The sequence below is a fragment of the Palaemon carinicauda genome, chromosome 12 (assembly GCF_036898095.1).
Source record: "Palaemon carinicauda isolate YSFRI2023 chromosome 12, ASM3689809v2, whole genome shotgun sequence".
Classification (NCBI taxonomy): Eukaryota; Metazoa; Arthropoda; class Malacostraca; order Decapoda; family Palaemonidae; genus Palaemon; species Palaemon carinicauda.
In genome coordinates, this window is record NC_090736.1 from 107,576,096 (window position 1) to 107,586,095 (window position 10,000).

The following is a 10,000-nucleotide window of genomic DNA, read 5'->3' on the forward strand; positions in this document are numbered from 1 at the left end:
AATACGCAAATATCAAAAACTTATACTGAAATTGAGATTCCAATCGAATGGCTAGGTTTCAAAATTTTAAATGTAAATTAGATATCCATAAGTAAATCACTATAAATATTTCTTTCAATATTGACATAGGGAAATGAAATCAAAGAACAATTTCAGGGCATAGGACATACCTAAAACCGTTGCAATATAGCATTGAACGTATCGTCCAAAAATGTGTTATGCAAATAGCTTAAAAGATAGTGAATTACGTTACAAAGATAGTCTAAGGATAAAGGAGCTTCCACGCTTACGAACAGTTCTGTCACAAGGAATATGGCGTACTAAGTGTAGAAACGAAAGAAATTGATATGGTAATAAACAGTAATTCCAGTCGAAGTTGTCTATTTTGTTGCTACTCTGTTAAATAGGCAAGGACTAGCAGATAAAATTCAAAGCTGATATCCGCTGGCAACACACGGGTATTCTTCTTCTTCTTCCATTTTAGTTGGAGATCTGGACCACTTCTTGGAGCCAATGTACTCCCCTGTATATATGATATAAGATAAAATATTAGATCTGATCAATACACTTGACAAATTTTAGTATTAGTCTGTTAGTAGCCTAAATATTAACTCCTTCACCGGTTGTTATGAATATCTTCACTCTCCCACATGAGGCTTAATACCTTTTATTCAAACAATATCCATGCTCCCCCCTTCCATTAATATTGTTTTTATAGTGCATATATATATATATATATATATATATATATATATATATCGCATTTTATTAAAAACATTTCCATTTAATTACGTTTACATTGATTTATATTTAAAACAACCTCCTGTGGTTTCTCTATTGCAAAATCGTTGCATTAAATGTAGTTTTTTACAAAAGAACATTTATGTGGGTTAGAGACTAAATTTAATCTTTATTCCTCTGTTGGATAATTAATTTTACAGATGATTATAACGTGTTTGGTAAATTAGTTTTAGTTAGAAATGTTATAAAAGCAGTTATACACCTCTCCTGTATATCCTTTTATTCGTGTTTTTCTAAAAGATTATTCAAAGAGCAATTCAATTTGAGTCCTGTTAATTTTACTTCTAGGTCCTTTCTTTGCAGATCATATTTCTTACAATTTATTATTACGTGTGAAATGTCCTCTACTATATTGCATGTGCTACACCGAGGTATATTTATCATCTTGAATTTATGTAAGTATGCATTTACTCTAACATGTCCAATTCTCAAATTTCCCATTAAGGTTTCTATTTTCCTATTTCTACAATAAGTTGTCTCCCAATCTTCTATAATAGGTTTAAACGTACCGAGCCACTTACATGATTTTATAACATACCACTTCATTTGCCTGGTTTCTATCATTTTTCTCTTTAATATTGTATTCTTCTCTGTCATCGACAAGTGGGTGTTGATAGTACAGGGGTTGTTTAACCCTTGTTTAGCGGTTGCGTCTGCAGGATTCCTTTGTGGCTTGGAATCTACTGCAGTTTTACAAAATTGTAATTGCTATTCATTTGGATTAGCATCTCCTGCATATTGTGCACTAATGTCTTGAATCTTTTTGTATACTTATCATTTATCATTAAAATGGCGGACAATGAATCTTTGAATATTACCATCTCTTTGCTCCTGTAATTACCCCCTGTCTATTTCAGCGCTTCCCATATAGCAAATAATTTGGCAGCCAAAATAGATGTTGCTGGGTTTAATCTAAAACTACAATAAAAGTCAAGGCTGGGAGTAACATAGGCAGCTGCACATGACCATTCATCACTATTGATTTCTTTTTTGGACCCATCTGTATATATGTCTAAGTGGTTAAGATACTTTTCCTCTTTCATTCTACAGAACTCTTGAATATATTTGTCATTAGGTTCCTCCTGGTCAACGTCATTTATTAGGTTAATACCAAGATACTTACCAATACATTGCCAGGGAGCTTTAACGGGAAATGCCCTTTCTTCCCGTTGCATCCCTAACTTCACTTTCCACCTAATCATGATGTCTTGTACCCTTAATATAAATGTCTTTTTTTTTTAAATAACCTGAGTTCCATCCTCTACCGTCTAGTCTTTTATCGTTAAGAACTTCCGGGCTAGTTGGGTGATTCTTACTTAACTGTTTCAATTTTATATAATAAAACAACATTTTGTATTGTATTTTTATTCTTCCTGATGTCACGTTACTTTCCACTTATAGTAATGCAATGGGTGATGTATTTTTGACTCCATGTGCTATTGGTAAAGCAATATTTTTTATTTTTCCCAATTTTCCTAAGTTACTTCTAACTTCTGACGAATATACTTCAATTCCATATTCAATTTTGCTTAAATATAAGCCTAATAAAACATCAGCAAAGTTTTTCTATCTGCTCCTCAGGTGTTAGAGGAAACCGCCTTCAATAAATTCAGTCTCTAGTAACATATTGATCTTACCTGGTTGATGTGATGTGTCCAAGTGAGGCCAATCCTAGACACTTGTATTTATATACCCATTCAATTATATTGTAGTCAATTTTTATTTTAGGTAAGCTATCTATTTTTGTGTTTGTTAAATACATTATCTTCGTCTTTCCTGTATTTATCCTTAGCCCCCCTTTCTGGGTCCATTCGTAAAACCTTTCAATCGCATCCTGAATTTCCGGACAAGCTATCTCAATTGTATCCGCAGTTACAAAGAAGCAAGTATCATTTGCAAATTCTTAACTTTTGACTGGTTCTACGTTTGGTATGTCACTCATCATGATACTGAATAGTGTAGGACTTAAGACTGAGCCTTGAGGAACCCCTGATATAATTTCTCAAGGGTTATAATATTTTTTTTCTACATTTACAACATATTCCCTATCTTTCATAAAGCACTCATGCCATGCTAACAGTCTCCCTGTGACCATTCGTGCAAGTTTATACATCAAATCTGTAGGGTTTATTGTATTGTAGGCATTCTGTAGATCAGAGAAAACAACTACTGTTACCTTAGGATTTATTAATGAAACTCTTAACTCATGCTCCAGTCTAACTAACTGGTCTGCTGTACTCCTAGTTTTTCTGAATCCACGCTGGTTTTTTCCTTATTTTTCGTTATTTTCAAACACCCAGTGTAGGCGTACATGGACCATTCTTTCCATTAGTTTACCAAAGCAAGATGACAATGCGATTGGTCTGTAGCATACTGGTAGTTCCACGGGTTTTCCAGGTTTTAGTACCGGCCAGATCATACTCTGTTTCCACATCTTATGATAACTTGTAACTCTCCAGCTCTTATTAATTAAACCCAATACTTGATGTTGTTTCCCTTTTAACATATTCTTGATGAATTTGTTATGAATTTTGTCTAAACCTGTTGCACTTTCATTTGGCAACTCTTTGATGTACTTTTCTAGCCCGGCCATTGAGAATAATTTGTTGTAATCCTGAAATTCATTATTGTGTTCTGCTATTTTAACCCATTCAATCATTTCCCTCTCTGACTCTAAGACAACTGCCACACATAAATTTTTCTCAAAGGCTTCTGCTAGCAATTCTGCCTTTTCTATTAATAGTGTTCCAAACTTTTTTCTGAGGTTTATTCATATTCATTTTACCCGTGTAATTACCTCAATAAACTATTTTTGTAACTTTATTACATTCTTTCACTACTGCTTCTTTTTTGTGAGAGTCGATTTTATTGCAAGTGGTTGGGTGTTTGTTGAACAGCTCTCTCGCTCGTCGTCTCTCTGCCACTGCCTTACCTCATTTCTCGTTCCACCATGGCTTGTTATATTTAATACTTACCTCATCATTAGTTTGTCTGATATTCTTTTCACTAGATTTGATCATTCTATTGCTGAAATCTTGTATTTCACCACCCAGTTCCAATGTGTTTGCCACTTCTATTGTGTCAATATCATTATTCTACTTTTGCCAGTTAACATCTTCCAACACCCACCTCTCTCTTTTCCATAACCCAGTTTTTTCAGTTTCCAAGTCACTATATATTAAAATTGTTGTGTGATCACTACCCCCTATCAGCTAGCTCTTTTATATTAAAATAATTCGCTATTATGGATGAACTGAGACATATATTTATATTGTTCAAAATGTCCCTGTAATAGGATTTAGTCTTGTAGGTAGTCCAGGTGAAGTAATTAATACTAAATTGTAATTTTCATTAAATACTTCCAGTATCCTTTTCCCGCTGTTGTTTATTTTGTTTTCGGAAATAGCAGGTTTCCACATGGAGTGATGAGTGTTAAAATTCCTTACAACTATAAAATTTCTCCCCGTTTTCTCTATGTAATAAGCAAATTCCTCTTTAGTCAACCTGTCACTAGGCTTATACGCATTTATTATATCCAAATTACCTCTTTTGAGTTTGACTGTGATGTGTTGAACTTCCATATTACCATTTGGCAATTCTGTGGTGTTTCCTACCACATAACAAGCGTCATGTCTAATAATGATCATTGCACCCCCCATTCTTTGACCCACTCTGTCTTTCCTTAGAACTCTACAGTTTATAAACTTTATTTGTTGATCTTCTTTAAAAAATGTTACACATACACATCAAACATGCGGTTCGACACTGTACAACATTAGCTTTAACACCGACAGATTGTTACACACGGTGACACACCCATCGCATTCCATTAATTATAGATAATTTTGACATATCAATATCCATTTTTACTTGCTATTGGTTTTTTCCTTACGCTTAAATCTTTTCTAAGATTCTCCAATTCCACATCGTCAAAAGTTACACCAAACGTTACTAGCATTTCCCTTCTAACCTTTTCGTCCATTAATATTGAATGACTATCAGAAGTTTCCTTATTCGCCAAAATTCTTTGTACACCACCAACTGATCTGCATAACTTTATTATTTCTTTCGAGTCCATTTTGATTTCAGTTTCTGAACTTTCTTTGTGTTTGGTTTCCTTCCCTTCAGTTTGACAGATTTTATCATTGGTTTTTTTTTTTTTTTTTTTTTTTTTGCCTTCTCACAATTTCAGCATAATTTCTATTGAAATTCTCGTCTCTCATTTGTTTAGTACTAAGATTTGAACTTAACATGTCACCCTTCGTCCGTTTTTCGGTCGTTTTATTACTTACCAGGTCATATTTTTCATTACCCCTTACATTTTCCCTCTCCCACTGATTATATTTGAATTTAGCTTGGTTACAGGGTACATTTTCGAATGTTTTTACTATACGTATTCTTTGGGCTTCTCTAGCTACTTTACAACCCTTATAACTAGTGACATGCTTCCCCAAGCAATTTGTGCACTTTAATTGGTCCTTGTTTAGGTCTGTACTGCACTCTTTGACCATATGGTCTTCCACGCATTTTACACATTTATTTATTTTTGATTTACAGTCGTCTTGATGGTGACCAAACCTCTGACATTTGAAACTCTGAATGACCGTTGGTATAAACGGCCGACCTTTCAGTGTTCTGTTTCCGGATTTTATTTTCTCTGGTATCCCCTACTTTCCTAGTATCTCCTATTGATTGTCGACATTTCAAATGATATGTGTCTTCTTGAGGACCAAAAGTTGTTAGACTCAATAAATCATTTATGTCTTCCTTTTCATTAAAAACTGCAACTACTATGAGATTCAGGGCCTCTGTAACACGGTTTTTTCGCAATAATATTTTATCTATGAATTTCATAAATATAACGCTTCTTCAGAATGCACATTATATCTTCACATAAATTTTGACTATATTCTGCATTACGTAAGTTGAATAAATTTGGTACTTATAATGTAAAAGTGACGTTTTTTGAAGACGGGCCAACTTACTCAGAGAAAAGGTTTCGAACGCACTCGTTACGTAACTTATGACGGCATTTCTTCTGTCTTTCTCGATCGATGATTTGCTATACGTAACGAAGGCTATACCTCTGCCAACAATGACACAAAAGTTTAAATAAAAGAAAAGCAGTACACCTTTATGAACTCTGAAACCTCTCCACTGATAATTGTCATAATGAACAAACCAACAAAATATGGTAATAAATACAAAAACACTTCGATTATTAGTCCAACTCCCAAAATAAGTTTCCTAAGAAATTACAGTCTACTTTATATGTCACTATCAGATTGACAAGGTGTAGGGATTAGTTGGTAATTTTCAAAAACGTAGAAGACAAGCTTGATTTGGTAACTGTTATATCCAATGTCAAGCAATTTTTATTTATTGTCTATCTACCTAACTATTTACTGTAAAAAAACAAAAAAAAAAGCCGGCACCGTATTTTGGCTTTAAACCTTCACCAATAATTATCGTGAGAATGATGACTTCATGAGGCTCCACCCACTTTGGCCTCGTTATAATTCAGGATAACACTGAAGGCTATCATGGGCATTGTTGGATCAGAGAATTTAAATTCTGGCTATAAAAACTCATTTCTCGAGTAGTTGTAAGAAGTGCTAAATGATCCTCAAGGATCCCAGCAGTTGGCCTAAACGTTTAATTCATGTATACTACTGTTGCGGCACTACTGCTACAGTAGTATTACTACGCTAGCACAGATACCCCACCCACATTTATGTATCGTTCCGCCATTCATTAGTCTTTGTAATGTTTTTTTTTTTTCACTGTGCAATAAGCCATGGCCTCCTCGGAAATTAAGTTTAACATTAAATGATAGGTTATTTCATTAAGCTGACAAATTATGGCAACTGGGTATGTTATTGCCAATGTTGAAGCTAAAGATAAATTATGGATTCATTCCTTCATTGTATTATCATCTGTACTACTATTTGCTCTGCTACATGTAGTAATTATTTTAAAGAATAAATGAATTATGTTCACTTATTTCTATAAATTCCCATTAGATGTAAAAATAAAACGCCTAAAACTACTCCTGATTTATTTACAAAAGGCAGTCATGCCCAGAACATAGCCAACACGGTCGTACGGCCTAAGAAGAAGAAAAAAGATTATATCGGATGATCCTTTGGTCTGATGGAGAGTTTAGCAAAAAATTCTTATTTTAACAAAAATAGTTATATAAAGACTGTTTACATTCAATCTCTCTTTTTCTCTCTCTCTTGGTGGCATAGTGAATAGCTAATGGAAATGTTCAAAAGCCTGAATGACATTACAAGTATTATAATCATGTTACGCTACATACAAATCAGACCATAAACATTGGATTTAAACTAGAAACTGAATAATTACCTATTCAGGCTATAGTAAATATGGCCACGAGCTTTCTCTTGACTGTATAAAGTTACAAGTCGTAAGACAAATGCAGTTTTGCAACCACGGGGGCAATTCCAAATCCTGTTAGCCATTCTTGACTGTTATGGGTTTCGGAGCCGATGGAACAAGGTGAATGGGTGTCTGGTGGATGTATTACAGGGTTGCTATCTTCTCATCACCCTTTTCATTCCTTGTTTTAATGTTCTTACTGTATTTTCGGCCTACCCATTACTACTTGGGTGATAAGTGGGTATCAGTATATGCTTTACACCATTTTGGATCATGAATTCTTCAAATTCCTCAGCCGCAAACTGTCTTCCATTATCAGACACGAGCTCCACACAAACCCCATGCCAAGCAAATACCCACCGCATGATCTCGATGGTATTCATAGTTGTAACTGATTTTTATTGGGTGTACTTCTGGCCATTTTGAATATGCGTCAATCATAATAAGGTACAATTGTCCCAGGAACGGTTCTGCGAAATAAACATGTACTCTTTTCCATGGACCAGAAGGCTATTTCCACGGATTACCCTCAGCACGAGTCGGCATTGGCTGAGTAGCCTGACAAGCAGAGCACCCTTGCACAGTGTTTTCAATATCTTGATCGATATTCGGCCACCACACATGCAAGTGAGCTAGTCCTTTCATCCTAACAAACCCCTGATGACCAACATTTAGCTCTTCTAAGATTTGAATCCTAGATCTCGACGGTATTACCACCCTGGCACCCTATAGAAGACATCCCTCTTCAATTGAAAACTCACGCTGACGGCTATGGAAGGATGTCAGTTCCTGTGCTATGTCCTCTGAGTCTGGCCATCCATTTCTTATATAGTATAAAGCTCTAGCCAGTACAGCATCATGCAATGTTTCCCTTGCAACAGATTTCGCAGTTACAGGAAGAAAATTCACTTGGTCCCTGTTAAATGCAGTTGCTTCTTGTGTCCAGTTTACAAGCTTATCTGATGCATCGGAGTCAAAATCTGGTAAAGGCAACCGTGAGAGTGCATCAGCATTTCCATTGTCACTCGAACGACGTAATTCGATGTCATAATCATAAGCTGATAACTGTATAGCCCAGTGTTGTATCCTTGCAGCTGCGAGGACTGGAATACCCTTCCTGGGTCCCAGAATGGATGACAGTGGTTTTTTTATCTGTAATAAGGGTGAATTTATTACTGAAACTTCCGTAGTCCAAAGATGGTTGCCAAACTCTCACGCTCAATTTGGAAATAGTTATGTTCAGTGGGTGTTAATATTCTTGATGCATAAGCAATTGGTCTCTCTCTGATACTGGTAATATGGGAAAGCACTACTCCAAGTCCTTTGGGTGATGCATCTACTGCCAACGTCACAGCTTTACTCAAATCATAGTGCACTGTTTTGGTGGTCAGCATTTTTTTAATCTCGGAAGAAGCTCTTTCACACTCTACTGACATTTGCCATTTTCTGTCTTTATGCAGTAATTCTGTGAGAGGCGCTGCGACTGATGAGAGATTTGGGTCATAGCGACGGTAATGGTTTACCAGCCCCAGGAAAGATTGCATTTCAGACATTGATTCTGGCCCGGGTGCCTCCGTGACTGCTGCAATGGCATCCTCCGTCATATGGATAACCTCTTCATCCACAATGAAACTCAAATATTTCAAGGAGGCCTTCATAAATTTACATTTCGACAAATTACATTTCAACCCATTGATGTGCAACTGCTCAAGTACCTTTTCAAGATTGTGTAAATGTTCAGCTTCGGTTCTCTCAGTAAGACCAATACCATCTATGTTGCATATACATGGTACTCCTTGCAGAACTTTATCCATTAAAGACTGAAAAAGTTGTGGTGCTGCTGAGACATCATATGGTAAACGTGTATATCTGTACAAACAAAGTGGTGTGTTAGTCGTTACATATTTCCTAGATTCCACATCTAATTCCACTTGCTGATAACCTTGCGATAAATCTAACTTTGAGAGAGTTTTTCCACCGTTCAGTCGCTGGTATAGCTCATTTGGATTTGGCATTGGATGTTCAGGGTTTTCCACATAACAATTTATAGTGACCTTGAAGTCACCACAGATCCTAATGGAACCATTGTCTTTTGAAACTGGCACTATAGGTGCCGCCCACTCACTATAGTGAGCTTTCTCAATAATTCCTTCCAATTCTAGTCTTTTAACTTCTGCAATCACCGCATCCCTGATTGCATAAGGATTTTGTCCTCGCTTTATAAAAGATTGGTTCTGCATCCTTTCTTACACAAATATGAGCCTTAATATTCTTGGCTGTACCCAGTTCACCATCAAAGACATCACCATATTTCCTTAACAGTTCTTCTAACTTTGAGGTTTTCACAATACCAGAATGCAGATGACTTACAGCTAACTTTTTCCAGTCAAATTTCGCAAAATGCAGCCAGTCCCTACCGAATAAGGCAGGTCCATTCCCCTATACAACATACAATGGCACTTGTTCCACTCTGTGTCCAAGAACGTCCATAGTTATGTAGCATATCCCAACGACTTCTACTTTTTCTCCCGTCATGGTTTTCAGCACAATATCGCTGGATTGAAGTACTGTATTTTTCAGATGTTTAGCGTAGAACTCTTCACTTATCAATGACAAAGCAGCTCCCGTGTCCAATTCCATATCATTTGGTATCCCATTTAATTTAACTTTCACTATTATCTCTGGAACATTATTGTGTCTTGCTCTCATTTTCTTAACACAGTGTTTCAATGTATGAACCAATTCCTCCTGTAGTTTCCACTCTGTAGTTTCTTCTTCAGAGCCGCTGGTCTCCTCC